At 42.4% G+C, this 23,639-nt stretch overlaps 1 protein-coding gene and 1 long non-coding RNA gene across 4 annotated transcripts in view; one reads left to right on the top strand and one right to left on the bottom strand.

Moving 5' to 3' along the window:
* Nucleotides 1-23,639, top strand: part of NFIA (nuclear factor I A) — a 465,394-nt gene that overhangs the window by 59,633 nt on the left and 382,122 nt on the right. The gene's annotated exons all lie outside the window — the stretch shown is intronic.
* The window catches only part of LOC117664306 (uncharacterized), a 64,723-nt gene that overhangs the window by 17,588 nt on the left and 23,496 nt on the right, over nucleotides 1-23,639 (bottom strand). Inside the window, exon 4 of the long non-coding RNA XR_004590991.3 lies at nucleotides 18,497-18,610. This is a non-coding gene — a long non-coding RNA (uncharacterized LOC117664306). The remainder of the gene's footprint in view (nucleotides 1-18,496; nucleotides 18,611-23,639) is intronic.

Consider the following 23,639-nt stretch of genomic DNA (forward strand, 5'->3'; position numbering starts at 1 on the left):
GGAAACATTTTTAGGAGGACTATTGGGATGCACCCCTATTGGGAAGTGCTGAAATCACTGGGCTACATCCAGTGGTGAAATCTAAAATTTGTTACTACCGGTTTTGTGGGCGTGGCTTGGTAGTGGGGGGGGTAATGTGACTGGGTGGGCGTGGCCATTTTTTTTCTTTTAAAACCATTTTTTCTTCAACCTCTTCGGCAAAGAGGTTGTAAAAAATGCTTTCAAAAGGCTCTGATGATCCCAGCTGAGTTGCCTGATCTACAGAGGCTTTTTTTTTCTTTTAAAAGCCTCTGCCGATCAGGCAACTCAGCTTGGATCATCAGAGGCTTTTAAAAGAAAAAAAGCCTCTGCCGATCAGGCAACTCAGCTTGGATCATCACAGACATTTAAAAGAAAAAAAAGCCTCTGCCGATTAGGAAACTCAGCTGGGATTATCAGAGGCTTTTAAAAGCATTTTTTCTACAACCTCTGAGGAGGGGTTTTGTTTTTTTTTAATTTGATTTATATGCCGCCCTTCTCTGGAGACTCAGGGCGGCTTACAATGTGCTAAGCAATAGCCTTCATTCTTTTGTATATTTATACAAAGTCAGCTTATTGCCCCCACAAACTGGGTCCTCAATTTACCTACCTTAGAAAGGATGGAAGGCTGAGTCAACCTTGAGCCTTGGCGAGATTCGAACCTGCAGTAATTGCAGGCATCTGGTCTTAATAACCAGCTTAATAACAGGGTGCCTTAGACCACTGTACTACCAAGGCTCTTTTACTACCAAGGTTTTAGAAAAAATGCTTTTAAAAGCCTTTGACGATCCCAGCTGAGCTGTGCGATCATCAGAGGCTTTTTCTTTTACTTTTAAAAGCATTTTTTCAGCCGAAGAGGTAGAAAAAATGCTTTTAAAAATTAAAAGAAAAAGCCTCTGATGATTGTGCGGCTCAGCTGGGCATGGGGGGGGGGGGCGGCAGAGATTTTTGCTACCGGTTCTCCGAACCACCCACCTCCATCACTACCGGATCGGGTGATCCGATCCGAACCAGGAGCATTTCACCCCTGGCTACATCCTACATGTACATGCACATGGATTTGGTGGAGATCTTTGTTTTTCAGTACTGATATGCCTATTTTACAACTTCTCCTGGGAACACTTTTTGAAAAACTATATTCAAACTTAATTGGAAGACATACAACTCATAGTTCCATCCATAGTTAAAGAACTCTGATTACACTGGCTTCCATATCCCTTCAGGGGTAACTATGCAGGGGGCTTATGACATCACTGGGTAGGTCAAAACCAATGGTAAGAGCTGCAGAAGCCTAACTGCAGACATCTGTATCTCTTTCTCAGCACAGAGGTGCAGCTAACTGTCCATGGAAAATGAGAGTCATATTTTCTTCCATTGGCAGGTTGCTGAGTTTCTGTAATTATCTCTGGGAATGACCTTGGAAGACAGGCTGAAGATCCAGAGCCCAGACAACAGTCATGCAAAAGCTATCTTAGCTTACAGAAAGAAAACAGGCATGGGAAGCGTGTCAGAAGGGACCCTCTGAAAAGTAAAAGGGGGAAGATGTTTTCAGACTTGCAAGATACTATTACCATAAAACAAACGATAAAGGAGTCCTTGCAGATTTTACTCCATTAGTTGTTGCTGATTATAGGGGGCAGTGCGCATCTCCATTTAAAGGCCATTGAGCCAGCGCTGTCCGAAAACATTTCTGTGGTCATATGGCCAGCATGACATCAGGGAGCACTGTTACCTACCCACCCAAGTGGTAGCAATTTATCTACTTGCATTTACATGTTTTCAAACTGCTGGGTTGGCAGGAGCTGGGGTGAAGATGGGAGCTCACCCTACCACGTGGCGCTCAGGTCTCGAACAGCTGACAAGTCCAACATCTCAACTGCTGAGCCAATGTGCCATCCCACTAATGTGCCATCCCACTATTACCATAACTGTATAACTGTATTACTATAACTGTATAATAAAAGCAACAATGATGATACTCATACTCTGGTCTGGACTAACTCAAAGGGCTGACATCAGCCTTGCAAGTCTGAAAGCACTTCTCTTTTATTTTTACTAAGGAGAACTAGGAAGGGTCCCTTCTGACATTTTGAAATTAATCATAATTTCAAAAACAAACATTTTACTTTTTTATGAAGTTGGGCAATGAGGAGAAATAAAAAATAGAAATAAAAGTCAATCTACATATCACTAAAATAAGGCAAATGTTTTAACGGTTTTACATGCATGTGTGTTAATGTGAAAATATAAATAATAAGTGAAGGACAACAGAGAAGCATTGAAGAAGGCATGTGATGCTGTTATAAAAATGTCAGTTTAGCACAAAGAGACAGGATGGGAAGAAACTCCAGATTGCCCCACTTTCATTGTCTTTAGTGTAAGAAGGAGGGAAAGAGAAACTTCGTCAGGTTTTCAAGATATTATACCTTATGACCAATGGTGGGTTGCCCCAGGTTCAGACCGGTTCTATGGAACCGGTAGTAAAACCAGTGGGAGGCTCTGCCCACCAACCCTGATGTCATCAGGAAGCTTCTGCGCATGCACAGAAGCGCACACGAGTGAGCGAAGCAAGCACGCGCGCAGCCCCGTTGCGAACCAGTAGTAAAGGTAAGTAGAACCCACCCCTGCTTATGACCATAAAGTAATGTCCTAGTAATTCTTATGGCACCTATTTAATGATCTGGTCTATCTCAAAGCCTGGCAGAGTGTGTGTGTGTGTGTGTGTGTCTGTGTCTGTGTCTGTGTGTGTCTGTGTGTGTCTGTGTGTGTAAAGCCAAAGTCTTTAAATACAGAAATTTGCCCATATCTTAGTATTGTTCAGGAATCTGTATATGTCTCAAAATTACAATAACATTCAGAAAATATCATTTCTTCCTGTCATCTCCAGTATTTTTCTCCACGTATCCAACTACACTTGCCCATCCGCTGGCCTGTCTTCACTCTAGATTTCTCCTTCTCAAGAGTCTATTTTCCCTTAAGGCTGTTTTTGAAAAAAGAATATCATTAATTATTCATTCTACCAAAATGATGGCGCTACTTTCTTCAGTCTTTGAACTATAAATCCAAACAAGGGAAAATGGGAACAAAAGTATTGCCATTTTTCTATTTGTACAAAGTTTACTACTTCTGATAGTCTATTAATTAGTTTTCAGAGAATAATTCCAATTGTAAACTAGCTAATTTAGAACTAAAATATTGTGTAGATGATGATGATTTAAAAACATAAGCCAAGAGAGTGAAGGGTGATGGCAAGAGATTATTTTCCTTCTGCAAAACTCCAGATTGGTGTGTAACTGTCTCCTTTCAGCTTCTAACTTGTCAATGCCCATTGAATTTATACTTTATATAATTGGTCTTAATCTCCTTCATTTTGATAGGAAGCTGAATTAGTGATCAGTAAAAAGTACATTGTGTTGAAGGGAAAGGATGTATATCAGGGGTGGGTTCTAAAATTTTTTACTACCGGTTCTGTGGGCATGGCTTATTTTGTGGGTGTGGCTTGGTGGGGGGGGTTAATGTGTAGGCGTGGCCAACTTTTTTTTTTTAACTTTTAAAACCATTTTTTCTACAACCTTAAGAGGTTGCAAAAAAAATGCTTTTAGACGCCTCTGACAATCAGACAACTCAGCTGGGATTGCCAGAGGCTTTTAAAGGCTTTTTTTTTCTACAACCTCTTCTTTTTACTTTTAAAAGCATTTTTATGACCGAAGAGGTTGTAGAAAAAATACTTTTAAAAGTTTTTTTTTTTAAAGCCTCTGATGAGGTGGGCGGGGTAAGCAAGCGGCGACCGGGCCGGGGACCGGTTTGGGGGCATGGCCAGCCAATGTTATTACAGGTTCTCCAAATTACTACAAATTTTTACTACCGGTTCTTCCGAACCGGTGCGAACCGGGAGCAACCCATCACTGATGTATATGTTAACTTATGCATAAAAGAAAGAATGTCACATTTCATTTTAGCTGCTCAGTACCTCAAAAATGCCAGTTAAACTTTATACACAACAAAACATGCATTTGTTGCTTGCCTGTGTGCATATCCGAGTGCACAAATCTCTGTAATTTACACATACACGGAGGCAAATAAATCTTCTTTCTTTCAGTGACTACTGCCTAGAGAGTGAAATAAGAAATAGTCTGTTGATTAGTAAAGTGATTAAAAGGATCATCCTAATTCCCACCTAGCCAGGCCCAGACCTCAATAATAAACACTGACTGGTTTAATATGAAGAAAAGCAAGATTTACTAGACACATCTGCTTTTCATTAGAGAGAACAGAAAGGAAATAAAAAACGCTGACCTACCCAGTCATGGGCCACTGTGCTTCTGATTCCAACACTAACACAGAAACCCTGGAAAGCAGACCTTTGCAGCAAAGCAGCATTTCCCCGTTGAAATCACTGAAATAAAACTGGCATCTTGAGTTTGTGTCAGTATATTACACCTACTTTGCAGTTGATGGGATATGAAGAAACACCAGGTGGGAATGCAAGGTTGTTTTTAAATTAGAGACCAAAGTTTCACAGATGGACATAACTGGGATAGAAGTTGGTTTTGTTTGTTCATATGGAAAAGGGATCAAAATATCTTCAGAGATCCTGTCTTTAGGGAATGCTATACAGGTAGAGTTCGACTTACAACACTTCACTTAGTGACCGTTCGAAGTTACAATGGCACTGAAAAAAGCAACTTATGATAATTTCCCACACTTATGATCGAGGACCTGGTTTGTGGGGGCAATAAGCTGACTTTGTATAAAAATATACGAAGTATGAAGGCTATTGCTTAACGCATTGTAAGCCGCCCTGAGTCTCCGGAGAAGGGCGGCATATAAAAATAAATAAATAAATAAATAAATAAATAAATAAATAAATAAATAAAATCGTTGCAGCATCCCCACAGTCATGTTTTTTTTATATTTGGATGCTTGACAACTAGTTAAACAGTGTGCCGGGGTCATGTGATTATCTTTTGTGACTTTCTGACAAGAAAGTCAATGGGGAAGCCAGATTTATGTAACCACCATGTTACTAATTTAACAACTGCAGTGATTCACTTAGCAAATGTGGCAAGAAAAGTCACATTGGGACAAAACTCACTTAACAAATTTCTCACTTAGCAACATAAATTCTGGGGTTAATTGTGATCGTAAGTCGAGAATTACCTGTATATAGCACAGGTACAGCTAAACCTGTTGTTAGTTTAATTTCTAAATGGATTAACTAATTAATTAACTAAGCCTTTTAAGCAGGTTTCTAGTGCAATAATATGTTTATTCCAGTGGTGAAATGAAAAATTTGTTACTACCGGTTCTATGGGCATGGCTTGGTGGGGGAGGGGGGGTAATGTGACTGAGTGGGCGTGGCCAACTTTTTTTTTTTTAACTTTTAAAACCATTTTTTCTACAACCTCTTCAGCCGAAGAGGTTGGGGGAAAAAATGCTTTTAAAAGCCTCTGCCAATCAGGCAACTCAGCTGGGATTGTCAGAGGCTTTTAAAAGAAAAAAAGCCTCTGCCGATCAGGCAACTCAGCTGGGATCGCCAGAGGCTTTTAAAAGCATTTTTTCTACAACCTCTTTGGCTGAAGAGGTTGTAGAAAAAATGCTTTTAAAAGCCTCTAAAGATCCCAGCTGAGCCGCGCAATCATCAGAGGCTTTTTTTTTTACTTTTAAAAGCTTTTTAAATGCTTTTTACTTTTTTCAGCCGAAGAGGTTGTAGAAAAAATGCTTTTAAAAATTAAAAAAAGCCTCTGATGATTTCACAGCTCAGCTGGGCATGGGGGGAGGGGGCAGGGATTTTTGCTACCGGTTCTCCGAACCACCCGCCTCCATCGCTACCGGATCGGGTGATCCGGTCCAAACCGGGAACATTTCACCCCTGGTTTATTCCTCTAGCATATTTCACAGGGTTATGTGAAAGCTCTGATTGGGAAAAGGTTAGTGACTATGGACCTTCTGGTGGTGATGCAGAAAACAGAAAAAAAATTAATTTGTAATGGAAGATAAGTAGAAGGCATGAATTAACAAATTCAATGAAAAAGAAAAATAGGAATGCTGAGTGTTTATAAAACTAGGAGAAAAGAGTAGGCTGGAGTAGACCTTGAAAGAAGGTGGCTTGGTCCTATGGAGTGGAGTTGATGAATACCAGCAGGAAAGTGAAGATACAGGCTTAATTACAAATGAAAGGGTAAAATGTAGTATAAATTGGTGTGATGTTGCTTGTTGTGGGCGCATATGAAAATAGAAACAGTGAATTGAAACACGACTAATAAAAGCTGGAATAATAAATGAAGAATACAGGAGTCATGAGAGAATCTGTGCGTGAGGTACATCATTATTTGGTAAGTCAAGAGTATATTTGGGACAAAAAATATACATGAAGAGAAAGAAAAGACATGAACTATATTGAAGGGAAAAAAGAATGACTCTAAGAAGGAAAATGATAAGTCCTGTACAAAAAATATTAGAAAACAGATTAATCTCATAACAGAATGAATGGAGGTGGCTGTAAGTAAAGACAAGGTGAAAACTGCTTGGGAGAGTTTAAAGAATTGTGTGAACAGTATACCGTACAAGTCTTGGAGCCTATGGAAAATATGAAAAGGGATGATTGGTGCAAGGATTAAGTGCAAAAAATGATGAGAGAAAAATATTGCATAATTGTATACAGAGAGGGAAAAATAATTTCAAAGAATGCAGTAAAGGAAATCAAGAAATGGTTAAAAGAGACAGAGAAAATTTAGAGAAATGTTGATGGCCTTAAACTGTTTTGAAAATGGTGAAAAAGTCTAAGCACAGAGACCATAGCAATGTGATGAAATTGCCTGGGATGAAACTGAAGTAATAAAATGCTGGAAAGAATATGTCAGAATTATTTATGGGGATGATGGTGTTTTGTCAAAGAGTAGAACTGAAGCAAATGCTATCTATGTATTGGTTTCCAAGAATCTTATCCAACAAAAAGCCTTTTTTAGAGCTAAAGTTGGATGTTTTCCAACACCATAGATTTTAGAGGGAGATGTCCATATTGAAGATCAAGATTCCATATTCAGAACAACTTTCCCTTTGCATCAAGTGTTGTTGACACCATCCAACATAGTATTTAAGTCCTTCATAACAGTTATGAAGCCCTCATTCTTCCTTTATAGCCATATCTCACTCCACAAAATGAAACTACTCTCATTGCTTTCCTCTTAGCTAATACAATATCTAACACTACTTGTCATGTTGCCAAATTTTGCATGGCAGTACTCAAGATCCATAAACAGATATTGTAACTGAGACTGGGTTAAAATATCTCAAGTTATTGTACATTATCTGTACTGATCATTGGTCAAATAAACTGCATCCTTTTAATTTCCAGGAAAAATCAGTGAAAAGGAATTCATAAATGTTCCAAGAAAGGCTGCAGGTGTTTATGGCTTAACAGGAGAAATATTAAGATGTAGACGTGATTTGCTTATGGAGAGCTATGTGATATTTAACATACTTAGGGCATTTTTAATGGACAACTGGAAAAATAACATTATTATTTTCCCAAAGGAAAAGGTAGCAAGAGTGAATACTTCAAGTAGATTAGTTTGGAGAGAGTGTAAAGGTAAAGGTAAAGGTTCCCCTCTCACATATGTGCTAGTTGTTCCTGGCTCTAGGGGGCGGTGCTCATCTCCGTTTCAAAGCTGAAGAGCCAGCGCTGTTCAAAGACGTCTCCGTGGTCATGTGGCCAGCATGACTAAACACCAAAGAGGCACAGAGCGCTGTTATCTTCCCACCAAAGGTGGTCCCTATTTTTCTACTTGCATTTTTTACATGCTTTCGAACTGCTAGGTTGGCAGTAGCTAGGACAAGTAACGGGAGCTCACCCTGTTATGCAGCACTAGGGATTTGAACCGCTGAACTGCCGACCTTTCGATCGACAAGCTCAGTGTCTTAGCCGCTGAGCCACCGCGTCCCTTGGAGAGAGTGTATAGATCATATTTTTCTTCTTCAGCAGGACATCGTGAAATGAAACAAAAGTATTATATATTCATATAAGATAAATAGCTTGATTTATAGAATGCTTCCCATGCAAATGAAGTTGTGGTCTGTTAAATGTGTTAAATGCAGTGTGTGATTAAATAAAACAATAAACCGAATATTTAGAGATGAGGGAATAAGGAAAGGAAGTATGATGGTCATTTAATATACCTACCGGTACATGTATAAGGAATTCTTGTGGTGATGTTAGAAGTGTGTGAGAGGAAAGGAATGTGAATGTGCTTTTGTATGCAGATGTTGCCACGCAGTTAGCTAACAATTCAAACGGTTTGCAATAGTCCGTATGATAAAAAGAATATGGACCTAGAAACTAATACATATATCAAAGGACAAAGTCTGGCATAAGGGAAGTGGAGGAAATGATTGTATGTTGCAAAAGTAAGTAGATGACTCTGTGTATCTTAGTTTAAACCCACCTCCAGTAGAAGCAACTGGCTTTCCTTGTCGCTCCCCCACAGCTGTACATCAATTAATAGATCGCCTTTTGTTCTTTAGAACTTCTCAATTCTCTCTTTCCAACCTTACCAACTCCATCCAACTTCAACCTTCTTGGTCATGCCCTTCCTTTTGACTATTCATTCCTCCTTCATATATTCATTTCATAATTTGAAAACCTCTTTATAAGGATGTTAATATTCTTCTGGGCCTTCCTTGTTTCACTTTCTATCTCTTTTTGTTGCTATTCATTACACTGGATGCGTGTTTGTGAAGATACCCCCAGAGGTAGGCTCCTGGGGGTTCGGCAGAGTTCGGGCGATCCTCTAGCCAAGAATCGCCAGGGTTTGGCGAACCCCCAAATGCCACCCCTGGCTGGCCACGCCCACCCCATCCCTCCCAGGAGTCTCCACGCGGCCCGTTCATCATTCCAGGTAAGTGCAGGGGCCATGTGGATGGTCTGGGAAGGCAAAAAATGGGCCTACCAGAGGTTCCGGAAGTCCAGAAATGGGTTCAGCCTCCGGAGGACCTCCGGACCCCAGGAGAAGCTGTTTTTGCCCTTCTGGAGGCTCGAGGAAAGCCTCCAGAGCCTGGGGAGGGTGAAAAATGGACCTCCCGGAAGTTCCAGAAGTCCAGAAATGAGCCTGTTTCTGGCCTCCAGAGGGCCTCCAGACCCCAGAGGAAAGCAGTTTTTGCCCTCCCAGAGGCTCAAGGAAAGCCTCCAGAGCCTGGGGAGGGTGAAAAATGGACCTCCCAGAAGTTCCAGAAGTCTAGAAAGGAGCCTGTTTCTGGCCTCCAAGGGCCTCCAGACCCTTGGAGGCCAGAAAGCATTCTTTTGGGAAAAGCATTTTTTGCCCTCCCAGAGAGTCAAGGAAAGCCTTCAGAGCCTGGGGAGGGCAAAAAAGCCCCCCCTCCCACTGTGGTGCAGGCGACTGACTGGGCCATGCCATCATGGCCACACTCACCCAGCAACGGGGCCGTGAACCCGTTGCTAAAGGATCTGAAGCCCACCCCTGGATACACCTGACTATTTGCCCAGCTGGTAGTTTACAGGCCTATGTGTTTGATGCAATAACTAAACCAAAATCAATTGATTCTAAAGCATATTAGAATAGCTACACTGAAGTTAAGTACCTTTCTTCCCCTGACTTCCAAAATTATTCTAAAATTCTGCTAAAATAAAAGAGTTATTTTAGAATAACTCTTTTGCACAACTAAGTAGCAGTATTATCTGATCTTAACTGAATTTGAAAAGCTAAATTGGATTGAGCTAGTTAATGTTTGGTAGTGGAAAACCACCAAGATTCATTAGGGCTAAACAAAATGATGAAACATGTATCAAAATGTCATAATGCATCAAATTGTTATGATAATGTACTTATTTTGTGAGACTGCATGCACGTATGTAAAGGGAAGAGTTTATACCACAATATTACTGCACACACTTCTGTTACTTGCCCCTCCCTTTGCAACCCTATATGCACCACCATATGTCAGCACTGGGAAACCAGGAAAAAATTATATGAATGGCAAATCACTTCTGTTGTCAAAAAGCATAGATGGATCCATGTAGGCCTGAAGCTGGCTGGGTGACATTGGGCCAGTCAGTCTCAGCCCAATCCACCTTACAAGGTTGCTGTTGTGGAGAAGCTAGAATGAGGAAGGAGTATGTCCACTGCCTGGAGTTACTTAAAGTCAAGATGGTAGCAACAATCATGCCACTGAAGTTGTACTCCTTTTTTAATGTGTTTTGCATATGCTGTGCATGTAAACATGGAACAAACCTTTGCTCGCATTCCTGCAGCTGCCATATTGCCTTTTTTGATCTCCCTGCTGATGCCCCTGTCCAGGTCCCACTGTTAGCTCTGAAGCTGGCCTGACTGAGGCCATCTTGGAGGCTTCAGTGTTGCCACAATGGTGCTGAAGGATAGGGAGGGGGAAATAGAGATAGCTATTTTCCCCTCCTTAGAGGGGGATAGAGGTAGCCAAAACAAAATAGTTTCCCCTAAGAACCAAGGACATTCCCACAGGTGACTGAAAAGAGGAGGAGTGAAGTTTCCAAGCAACCGGACAGCACCTTGATTGGACCATGTGGCTGATTGTTTGGGAAAGGGGGAAAACTTTTACTTTTAATTAGATGAAAACTGCGGGAACTTTTAGAGTCAGTTTTCACCAGTCTGTGCCAATATGATATATCCAATAAACTTGTTCTTTAGGGAACCTGTTTGCCTCGGAGTTCTGTTTGCTATGGGTGTATTACTTGGAATCCTTACACTCACTTGGAAGACAGGTAAATGCATTTTACGTGCAATGTTCAGGATATATTTTTTTGTTATTTATGCTGCTCTGGAATGAGAATTTTTACATTGAAAATGCCACTAGCATTCCTCTCTCCCAGCTATCGAAATAGATACAAGTGGTCCTCGACTTACGGCTACAATTGAGCCCAAAATTTCTGTTGCTAAGTGAGACATTTGTTAAGTGAGTTTTGCCCAATTTTATGACCTTTCTTGCCACAGTGGTTAAGTGAATCACAGCAGTTGTTAAATTAGTAACACAGTTGTTAAGTGAATCTGGCTTCCCCATTAACTTGGCTTGTCAGAAGGTCGCAAAAGCGGATCACATGACTCCAGGACACTGCAACCAGCATAAATATGAAACAGTTGCCAAGCATCTGAATTTTGATCATGGGAATGCTGCAATGATCTTAAGTGTAAAAGACGGTCATAAGTCACTTTTTTCAGTGCTGTTGTAGTTTTGACTGTTGTAAGTCAAGGACTATCTGGATTGATGAACAGCTTGGGAAAAGAATGTGCTCTCTACTTGTGGGGTGCCCAGAATCCTCCTGGGTGTCCTGAAAAAAGTCCAGGAGATGAAGCCAACAGGGATATAACTAAGGTGTCCCAGCTTCTGCCTACCTAGCAGTTCGAAAGCAGGTAAAAAATGCAAGTAGAAAAACAGGAACCACCTTTGGTGGGAAGGTAAGAGTGTTCCGTGTGCCTTTGGCATTTAGTCATGCCAGCCAGATGACCACAGAGACGTCTTCAGGCAGCTCTGGCTCTTCGGCTTAGAAACAGAGATGAACACTGCCCCCTAGACTCAGGAACAACTAGCACGCATGTGCAGGGGAACTTTTACCTTTACCTTACCATGCAGCAAGGTGATGTAACCTCTCCACCTTCTTTGCAACTCCAATGAAACACCCAGTAGAGATTTCTCAGGTGGTGGATGTGCTGCTCAAGGCTGCTCAGACTAAGCCAAAATCACTCTGCCGATTTCTGTTACAATTTTGCAAAGCGCTTTGAGGGGAAATGATGTTCACATCTGTTTCCAATTTAGATGCCGCAATTATTGCAGAAACTGTTGAGTTTACAGGGACACTATCTAGTCAGAGTTTGTGGGATAGGTTTCAGTTATTATGGCCCGAGGAAGTGAAAAATATACTTGTGGGAACTTGGCCAGCTACCTGCTCTTTGCCTTTATGGCTGTAAAACCAGAGCTGGAAGGATCCAAGCGGGCGGGTCAAGAGAGAAGTCAATCATTTGTGTGTGTGAGAGAGTTGATTGCTGCCTAGAAAAAAAAGAAGAAAAGCTGGTGAAACTTCTCTTGAAGAGGCAGATTCCTCAACTCTGATTTTTTTAAAAAGAAAAAAGTTGCATTTCTTTAGGGCAATGGGCTAGAAAGATGTTTGTTTTTACCCAGGAACATTCTGGATTTTAACCCATTCTAGCCATGGCAATAGCTTACTGTTCAGTGCAGAGTACATTTATTGCAGTTCCTGATCGTTGGATTCTTCCCTTTCTTTACCTCTTCCTAGACCCGTGACGGCGAACCTATGGCACGTGTGCTACAAATGGCACGCGGAGCCATATCTGTGGGCACGCGAGCATTGCCCTAGCTCAGTTCCAGCACACATACACATGCCGGCCAGCTGTTTTTTGGGCCTTCCAGGCCCACTGGAAGTTGAGAAAAGTTGAGAAATGGGCCGTTTCTGGACTCTGGAGGGCCTCCGGTGGGGCGGGGAAAGCCGCTTTTGCCCTCCCCAGGCTCCTAGAAAGCGTCTGGAGCCTGGGGAGGGCGAAAAATGGGTCTACCTGGCCCACCATGCCATTGCATACCGCGCAGGGGGGTCGTGCACACATGCTCAGGGGGAGGGGCACATAGAATTATGGGTGTGGGCACACACGCGCATGACCCCCCTGCGTTCCCCCTGCTTTTGGCACTTGATGGAAAAAAGGTTAGCCATCACTATCCTAGACGGTAAAGCAATAGTGAGTTCCACTTACATTTACTACCAGTTCGGAATAGGGAGTGCACACACACACTTTGCTCATGTGCAGCGATTCTGTGCATGCACAGAACTATCTGCCCATGCACAGAGTGTCCATAATGATGTCCGGGCGGGTGGGCAGAGCCTCCCGCCGCCGCCGCCACTACCAATTCGCCCAAATGACAACAAAATTCGCAGTAAAGACAACAAAAAGCTACCTCACCAGATTTTGACCATTTTTTCTGTCACTTGGGCTAGCAAGGGGAAGTGGCAAAATGCTTGTCAATTTGATTAAAACAACCAAAATACAAAGACATAGTGCCATCAATGAACATGAAAAAAGAAAAATGAAGACATTTCGGTCTTTCCACGGGTGAACTTGGAAGGAAAAAAAAATTCCATGGAGATCAGTGACTAGGGAGTGGAAGAGAAGAGCTGAGACTGCCGTATGCCCAGTAGTCCATTGCCCTGTAGGCAATGAACCAAAGAGGACCGTGCCACTAGAGGTGATACGCAATCCTGCATTCCTATTTTTCATGCATACCAAACAAAATAACTAGGTAGGTTTTGACTTCCTGAGGGTGGGAGTTAAAATAGGGGGGAGAGCAGCTAAGAACAGTTATAAACACTCAAACTAACCCAAAGTTATCTGCCCCAGGGTCTCACAAAGCTGGGTTTTTAGTGGCTTGTGAAAGGCCAGGGGGTCAAGGCAAGTCTAATTTCTGGGAGGATGAAGTTGGGTAGGAGGTGACACTATAGAAAAGACCCTCGTCCTGGGATCTTTTCTCCAGAATAAGAGATGGAAGGGACCTTGAAGGTCTTCTAGTCCAAGGGTGGGCAAATGTGGCTCTTTTACAACCTGTGGACTTCAACTCCCAGAATTCCTGAGAAAGCTGTCTCAGGAATTCTGGGAGTTGAAGTCCATAGGTTGTAAAAGAGCCACATTTGCCCACCCCTGTTCTAGTCCAACCCCCGCTCAAACAGGAGACCTTATACCATTTCAGACAAATGGTGTCCAATCTCTTCTTAAAGACCTCCATTGATGGAGCACCCACAAGTTCTTGAGATAAGGCAGAAAATATGTTTAGGTTGGGGTCTCTCCTTGATTAGTTTCTGTCCATTGCTTCTTGTCCTGCCTTCAGGTGTTTTGGAGAATAAGTTGACTACCTTTTCTTTATGGCAACCCCTTAGATATTAGAACACTGCTATCATGTCATCCCTAGTCCTTCTTTTCATTAAACTAGATATACCCAGTTCCTGCAACTGTTCTTCTAGTAGGTGAAACTCTTGTGGTGATATCTCTGTTCTACTCTGGCTTCTTTTTTCTACTGCAAATTTGCATTTGAATGTAATTAAATAATCATAGTAACATAGAGGAGTTTATAAATAAATGGGCTAGCTGTTTTAAAATTGTTGCCTGGATTATTTTTTTCCTTTTTTTTTATCTAATAGGCATAAAACAATTAAGGAGCAGAAGAAAATACACACAGTGTTTTCTTCTTTTATCCACTGTAGGAATGAAATATTGTTGCTTCTGAGCAAGGGGTAACAAAAATTAAGATTGTTCCAATTCTTTCTTTCTATAAAAAAATTTGGCTCCTTCACTTTCCACTGGATTGATTTTCCCAAATGTAACAGATTTGCTTCTGTTAGATGACACACAAGTGTTTGCAGCTATTTCCAGGATTAATCCAGATGTGAAAATCATTGAGTAAAAGACCAGAAAAAGGAAAATAAAGAAGGAAATGACATATTGTGGCATATTTATTTATTTTATTTATTTATTTATAATTTAATTTATATACTGCCCCCCTCCCGAAGGACTCACGGCAGTGTACAGCCAATTAAAAACACAAAATGCAACAGTTTTAAAATAGTTAAAAGTATTAAACAATTTTGGCCAAAATTTAAAACCCCAAATTTAAAATACCAATTTAAAAATCATTTACATAGATAGCCCTACCTGGTGGAACAGCAGGGTCTTAAGGGTACAGCAAAACACACGGAGGTCGGAGATCTTGCGTATTTCTTGGGGCAGTTCGTTCCACAGGGCAGGAGCTCCCACAGAGAAGGCCCTTCCCCTTGGTGTCGCCAGTAGGCATAACTTGGCCGATGGCACCCTGAGGAGTCCCTCTCTGTGGGAGCGAATTGGCCGGTGGGAGGCTACTGGTGGCAGAAGTCGGACTCGAAGGTATCCAGGTCCTGAGCCATGAAGTGCTTTAAAGGTGGTAACCAACACCACTGGGAGCCAGTGCAGCTCGTGCAGGAGAGGTGTCACATGGGCGCAACAAGTCGCGCCCATAACCATCTGCGCGGCCGCAATCTGGACCAGCTGGAGCTTCCGAGTGCTCTTCAAGGGGAGCCCCATGTAGAGAGCATTACAGTAGTCCAGCCGGGAGGTGACAAGGGCGTGAGTGACCATGCGTAAGGCTCCCGGTCCATAAAGGGCCACAACTGGTGGATCAGGCGAACCTGATAGAAAGCCCCCCTGTCCACGGCCGTCATATGTCTTCTAAAGACAGCTGTGCATCCAAGAGGACACCCAGATTGTGAGCCCTCTCTGTGGGGGGTAAAGATCCACCCCCAATAGTCAGCGATGGCACCTGCTGACTATATCGGGACGCCGGAAGCCACAGCCACTCGGTCTTGGAAGGGTTGAGACTGAGCCTATTTCTCCCCATCCAGACCCACACGACCTCCAGGTAGCGGGACATCACATCAAGGGCATCATTGGGATGGTCTGGGGTGGAGATGTACAACTGAGTGTCATCAGTGTACTGATGGACTTTCACCCCAAAACCACGGATGATCTCACCCAGCGGCTTCACATAAATGTTGAACAGAAGGGGCAAGAGGACCGACCCTTGCGGCACCCCCCATGCAAGGCATCTCGAGATCGACCTCTGCCCCCCTGCCAACACAAACTGTGAACGGTCGGAGAGGAAGGAGGAGAACCACCGTAGCACGGTGCCTCCTATTCCTAACCCCCTTAACTGCTGCAACATGATACCATGGTCGATTGTATCAAAAGCCGCTGAGAGATCTAATAGGACCAGGACAGAGGAGCAACCCCTGTCCCGAGCCCTATGACGATGCATGAACTCAACCACTGTGGTTTGTATACAGGTAGTCCTCAACTTGTAACCATCTGTTTAGTGATCATTCGAAATTACAATGGCACTGAAAAAGGTGACTGACAATCAGTATTCATGTCAGAGTATGAATTTTCGTAGACTGGAATAGACATGGCAACAGGTCAGCCAATGGGGACTGTTTGGAAACTGAAACATAATATTTGTTGTATGGAGTCATAAGAGGCCGTTTGGAGCTTGGGCATGGCTTAACTGTTCTGTATATAAGCTTGAGGGCACTAGCTTCTCTCACCTCCATTTTGCCTTCTGCATTTTGTGCTTCCATTTTGTGCTGTGTTTCTACTTGCTATTTCTGTACAATATGAAAAAACCTACAAGGGTATTGTATTATGTGTTATTATGTATATAAAGAAGTTTTGAATCCTGATGAATTGTCTGATTGTGTGTGCTGCAACAAACTCTGATAAGTCACATTTACAACTATCACAGCATCCCCACAGTCACATAATCCAAATTCAGGTGTTTGGCAACTGGCATGTATTTACAATGGTTGCAGCATCGTTGGGTTATGTGATTTCCATTTGTGACTTTCTCAGCTGGCTCTTGACAGGCAAAGTCTATAGTTTCATTTAAAGACTATGTGACTCACTTAACAACTGCAGTGATTTGCTTTAAAACAGTGACAAAAAAAGATTGTAAAACTGGCTATGCCTTGGTTAACAAAGGAAATTCTAGTCCCAATTGGGTTCATAACTTGAGAACTACTTGTAGTATCCTGCATGAACCATGATTCCATGGCTTGTTCAGCTCAAAGGAGCCATTTCTTATCCTGTGAACCCATCTACAGGCTCCCCTATCCTTCCATGTGTAGAGAGGGAGTTTTTAAATACTAGTATGTGGAGAAAAATAAAAGCTTTCCATGTTAGGCAAAAACATGTACTGCAGGGTTCGGATCAGAGGTGGTATTCAGCCGGTTCGGACCATTTCCGGTGAACTGGTAGCGGTGACTACAGGTGGGCTCGCCCGCCTGCCCCAGTATAATGCTGTCCTATTCAGCGTTTTCAAGGCTGGGCGCATGCACGGAAGGCACGCGCATTAGCAAAGCGCATGCACGGAAGGCTGGGCGCATGCACAGAAGGCACGTATGCACGCAAAGCAAGCGTACACACACACGGCGAACCAGTGGTAAGAATATGTGAAACCCACCACTGGTTCAGACTCACAAAAAACCAATACAATGCACAATGCAGACAAGGCCTCTTGTCTACAGAATTTGTCAGTGTCAACATTGTGTTGGGTCAGAAAACTTTGGGGCAAAACTGCTTAGTCTGAACCTTTCACCTATTGTATCATGCTTTAGACCAGGGGTGCCCAACCTTAGTAACTTTAAGACTTGTGGACTTCAGCTCCAGGGGTGGGTTCTACTTACCTTTACTACCGGTTCGCAATGGGGCCACACACACGCTCTTCTGCGCATGCGCAGAAGCATTCTGATGATGTCGGGGTGTGTGGGCGGAGCCTTCCTCCAGTTTTACTACCGGTTCTATAAAACCAGTCCGAACCGGGGGCAATCCACCACTGCTCAGCTCCCAGAATTCTCCAGCCAGCATTGCTGGCTAGAGAATTCTGGGAGTTAAGTCCACAGCTCTTCAATTTGCCAGGGTTAAACACCCCTGCTTTAGAGTCTTCCTCTAACAAGACATTGAATTCACCTTAAATACATGCTGAAAATGCCTATTGTTATTAATGGAAAAGACTGCCAATTGACTTTATTTAAAAGCAAACCTCAATATTTGTTTTGGAAAGCAAAAATGTGACCAAAAGTCATATTCCTCCATTTGTAACTAATATTTACTCAGGATGATATTGATTTTCTAAAAATAAATATAAGTTATTTATTTTAGATTTTTTTTAAAAAAAATGCACTAGAAAGGTAGCAAAAGAAATCCATAAGAAAATGCATTTTTTGCCATATCATTTTTTCCCCCTATTGAGTTGTTTTATTTAACATGGCAGTTCAGAATTATTTCTCATGTAGATTGTTGCTCGTTTAGACAAATTTAAACCTGTCTAAACATCTTCTATTGTTGGAATATTTTAGGTTAGTATCATTTCATCCCAGTGATATATGGAGCATGCTTCCTTTTTAGTGATGATCTGAAATTTCTCATAAGAGGATTAATAGCCTTGATCTCCCCACTCTATAAAGACATAAATAAATTAGCATCCTGTGTGTAGAACATTCAATTTTACAGTAGGTGGAGTTCTTGTTACGTTTTCATACAAGGCATGCTAATTAACTATCTTAAAGAGAACATCATTAAATTATTCCCCCAACCCGCTTAAAACATTTCAATGTTTAATGTACTCCACCACTTCAGTTATATTTAGAAAGAATAGCATAACCACAGCTTTCTTCCTTAATGGCCTTCAGAATAGATTTGATATTTTACTGTGGACATAGAAGAAATTTGAGAACAGAAAGAGAAGCCTGTATTCCATCTGTGATATTTAAACTAAAACTGTCTAAGAAAAATTCACAACGGGGGAAGCCTTTTGTCTGTCCAAAAGTGTTCACTTATTTGCAAAAATGTTAAGTGTACCTGATGCAAAATTTCAAGATATTTTTTTTTTTAATTAGAAAGATACTTACCTATTTGGAGAAAGAGGCTTTTTTTCTTTTTTTACTATTCTCGAAGGTATTACAAACATTTTGAGGGAATGCTTTGGAGAGGATAAATGCACAAAAGCTCCTTTGTTGACATATCTGAAATTAAGTACCGAGAGACAAAAGGGGCTAGGATATTGTGGCTAGTCTTTATATTATAACATGGTTTTCATTTTAATCCTGAACTAGAAGCAAAGGGGAAATACTTTCTTTTAACTCTTTCCTGGTATGATCTGATATATATACTACCTCACCAGAACTTGTAGTTTCCCATAAAGATATGCCTGCAGTGCAGTATCTCAGCCCCTACCAAGCACATCTATTTGCTGGCTGAATATGGAAGAATGTCTTGTCAGGTATATTTAGTTTGAACACTTTTCATGGCTGGTAAATAGCACTTAGCAATAGCACTTAACCTTATATACATAAGTGCTAATATATTTACAGCTCTCTCTAAGCAGTTTAGAAAGTCAGCATATTGCCCCCAACAATCTGGGTCCTCATTTTACCGGCCGCGGAAGGATGAAAAATTGACTCAACCTTGAGCCGGTGAGAATCGAACTGCTAGCAGTCAGCAGAATTAGCCTGCAATACCGCATTCTAACCACTGTGCCACCATGGCTCTTTTAATTTCTTAAGTAATTCTTTATAAAGAGGAAAACAGCAACTGTAGTTTTGCTTTCTCATTAATTCCATTTGCAACCTGCCCCTGCTTACCCTCTGTATATCTGAGAGGAAAAAATCTTAATGTCATGTGAAAAATACATAATTTTAGTTGAAAGAATGATAACTAGCCCATTAACTACATCTTAGAGAAGGGTAAGACTAAATCTGGTAATTTAACACGCAGGAGAAGGTGGTCCACCCTCTGGTCCACCCTCTGATGAGGTGCTTGATGACAGTGTAATGAAAAAGCAGGATCAAGATAGATATCCAATGGCCTGACCATTAGGGGAAGGAATATGGCAGATTCTCTCCCAAGCTCTGGAGAGCTGATTAGCTCCTGGTGCTGGTGGACTGGGCAGCCTTGTCTGGCATTGGCTATTTTGGCATTTTATTTGTCTGGGATGCCTGAGTTTGCTGGCAGCAGAAGCAGACAGGACCTCTGCCAGTCCTGTTCTCAAGGCAGCTGCCAGGAAAAGACTGGCTGCCACTCAGAAATTCCCGAATCAGAACTTTCTATACCATTCAGATCCCTCTGGTTGACTTAGAGGAAGGTGATTCTTTATTCTTTGGTCCTTTGACACAGCCTGGAACAAGAACGCAGCTTAGTGCGGCTTGGAAGCCAGATTTTATCCTTGCAAAGCTCCTTGGAGTGGCTCCTCCCCTGAGATGTAGGTGTCTCCCTATCTTTGGTAAGGAGGCAGTTGAGGAGGTGGGCTAGGTATCCAGAATGTACTGAAAATGGGAGTGGGTTGCCTGAGGAATTGCCTGGTTCGTGATAGTGGGTTGTTTTTTGATAAATGATGGCATCCAGGGAAGGAGTTCAGCAGAAATTTCCTGACAGAACAATTAATCAGTGGTACAATTTGCCTCCGGAAGTTGTGAATGCTCCAACACTGGAAGTTTTTAAGAGGAGATTAGATAACCCTATACCATTTGAAATGGTATAGTGTTTCCTGCCTAAGCAAGGGGTTGGACTAGAAGACCTCCAAGGTCCCTTCCGACTCTGTTATTCTATATTCTATTCATCTATGCCAGCACCTTAGACTGATGCACACCCACCCCCTCCAATTCCAGCCTTCATCCTAAGAGTCAGATTATAAATCCTTGGAGCCCAGAAGTTTCACATGTTGCTATTAAATGCCAGGTTTATCTGTAAGAAATCCATATTCATCCATACAATTAATCTAAAGGTTGGTGGAAACTGTAAGGGTCTAGATGGGGAAAAGCAGGCTTCATCTCAACTCTATCAAGACTGACTTTGGATTTTCCTTCAGCCCGACCCCCAGATCTGGAGATTTTATACCTTGGCTCTGGATGAGATTGCACTTCCACACTCACACCTAATGCACAATCTGGGAGGTCCTCTTGGTTTCATCGTTCCTGCTCAAGGAGCAGCTGGCAGCTCTAGCTAGGAAAGATTTTGCATCACTTCATGTTATGTGCCAATGGCACCTATTATGAAATGAAGAGGTCTTGTCTGTCACTCATGCCCTAGTCACCTCTTGATTGGATTATTACAACACGCTATACATGGGTGTATCACTGTAAACTATCCAGCAATTTCAATTGGTTTAGAATGCCGAAATGTAAATCATTATGGGTATAGTATGGCACATCAATGTAACACTGATACTTTGCAAGCTGCACTGAGTCCCTCAGTTTCTGGGTGCAAGTCAAGATGCTGGTTAATAAAGCCCTATATAGCCCAGGATGACCATGGCTTCATCTTATCTGGGATCACTTTGGATTTGAGAGGTCTGAGGAAATTGATAGGGTCCTCTGTTGTGTCCGCTTTTCCAGTTTCTATTTAGATTAATGTCTCTTATGACTAGTTAAGACCATCCATGAGATGCCTGACAATTGGATTTGAGCCATAATCAATGTATTGTTGGGAAGGGGGTATTTTCCCTAAATGAGGCTGTAGTGTGTCCCTGCTCAAAAAGCTTTCACACAATCCGATTCTTTTGGATAACTTAGGTCTGTCTCCAACTTTTCCTTTCTAGTACAAGTCGAAAGCAACTGCATCTTCAGAGAGCCCTAGAAGAAATAATTTTTTAGAAACTATAGCTGTCAGATTTCAGGCCAGGGTACAGCAGAACCCTTGATCATGGTTGCAGATGAGTTATGGAAAGACCAGGATTGGGAGACTGCAACTGACATTGGAATCTTTATTGGCATCTCCATAGCTTTCAGATATTATGGTTGATAGTATTTAAAGCTATGGAGATGCCAATCACTGAGTAACCAATCACTGAGAACATCCCTGAGTATGTCAATCACTGAGAACATCACTGAGTAACTGGAACAGATGTCATCATCTTGCCGTGGCTCTCCTCCTTTCTGAAATGATGTTTCCAGTTGGGAATTGGTGAGACATATATGCTTGGAAAACCTCTATTTTGTGAACTCTCTCAAGGCTGTATCCAGTCCCCGCTTCTCTTTATCATCCACATGAAACTTCTGGGGAACAACATTGTGAATATACTGATGATATCCAGCTATACAACTCAGCTCCAGGCTAAAAAGGGTGATATGGTAGAAGTGCTGGTCAAGGGCCTTTAAGCTGGAAGGTCTGGATGGGGAGGAACAGACTGAATTGTTCCAAGACCGAGGGTTTGTGGGCTTAACAAGTGCAGTGAATTACTGATTCTGAATGGGGTTGTATTCTCTCATTCAGAGTGGTCTGGGAGTCCTTTTATATTCATAGGTCCTGCTCAGTGAGTGGAAGGTGAAGCTAGGTGGGCTTCTGCACTCATTGCATACATTCCTGAAGTGGGAGGACCTACTCACAATCATACACATCCTAGCTACCTCTCAGATAACTGTGGCACTCTACATGTGGCTACTCATAAAGGACATGGGAAAGGTAGAGTTTCTACAGAATATGGCAGTCTGGACAGAGATGAGTGTATCCTGGTATACCCAGCATCCTTACTGTTTTGAAAGCTGCACTGGTTGCCAGTTGGCTTCTGGATATAATTTAAAGCACTGCTCGTCACCCTTAAGGCCCTGCATGGCTCCCAACTATGTTAGGACTACTTTCTGCTGTATACATCCCATCCTACTTATGCTGGCACAGAGGGCCTACTATGGATCCTGTCAGTTAAAGAATTTGGACTTTCAGAATCCAGAAGAAGAACCTTGTGTTGTGGTGTCTGCTGTCTGGAACATCCTACTCTTTAGGGTAAGATCTGCCCCCATCGTCCTGTCCTTCCAGGGGAACCTGAAGACCTGACTTTGCTGTTTGGCCTGGGGACCAATTAGGAGAGTTCCATGCTAGAGGTGGCTGCTGATTGATGGCAGACTCCACCTCTCCACCTCCCGACTCACTCTCTGATCTCCACCCACCCATCTTTTCATTATCATATTGATGTACAAATAAATTCATAAACAAGAAAGCAAACATAGCTTAACTCTCGCAATATTCTCTCAAGCCAGTACTTGACAAGGATACTAGCTGGTTTGAAATTCCCCACCAATGAGTCATTAAGAATGTTTAACAAGTTTGAAAATAAATAATTTAGTAAAAAAAAACTATGTACAAGTAGACCTCACTTGTCAACTTCCTTGTTCGAAGTGATGAATAGTGCTCAAAAAAAAAAAATTGGCAACCAAGGCACACATTTATGATAATTGCAGCATTCCTCAGTCATGTGATTGCCATTACCATCAGTATGTGGTGTCCTGTGCCTGATATTGTTTTTTAATTTGTTTTCCCCTTGCACAGTGGAGAAATTGGAGTGGTAGGGATTATTATTATTATTATTTAAATTTCTATACCGCCCTTCTCCAGAATAGGACTCAGGGCGGTGAACAGCCAGAATAAAAAACAATACATACAAAATTTAAAAACAATTTAAAATAATTAAATATTATTGGCCGTAAATTAAAATAACCCAATTTAAAATCAATTTAAAATTAACTCAAGCCAGCCCCGCTAATTGAAATAAATGGGTTTTCAGGGCCCGACGAAAAATCCGGAGGTCTGTTATTGTACGTATCTCCGGGGGGAGGTTGTTCCAGAGGGTGGGCGCCGCCACAGAGAAGGCTCTCCCCTGGGGGTCGTCAGCCGACATTGTCTGGCGGACGGCACCCTGAGGAGGCCCACTCTGTGCGAGCGTACTGGCCGGTGGGAGGCTATTGGTGGCAGAAGGCGGTCTCGTAAGTACCCCGGCCCTAAGCCATGGAGCGCTTTAAAGGTGGTCACCAACACCTTGAAGCGCACCCGGAAGACCACCGGAAGCCAGTGCAGCTCGCGCAGGAGAGGTGTTACGTGGGAGCGCCTCGTCGCCCCCATAATCCCCCGCGCGGCCGCGTTCTGGACCAGCTGGAGCCTCCAGGTGCACCCCAGGGGGAGCCCCATGTAGAGAGCGTTGCAGTAGTCCAGGCGGGAAGTGACGAGTGCCTGAGTGACTGTGCGTAGGGAGTCCCGATCTAGAAAGGGGCGCAACTGGCGTATCAG

The sequence above is a fragment of the Pantherophis guttatus genome, chromosome 3 (assembly GCF_059756535.1).
Source record: "Pantherophis guttatus breed Tessera chromosome 3, ASM5975653v1, whole genome shotgun sequence".
NCBI lineage: Eukaryota > Metazoa > Chordata > Lepidosauria > Squamata > Colubridae > Pantherophis > Pantherophis guttatus.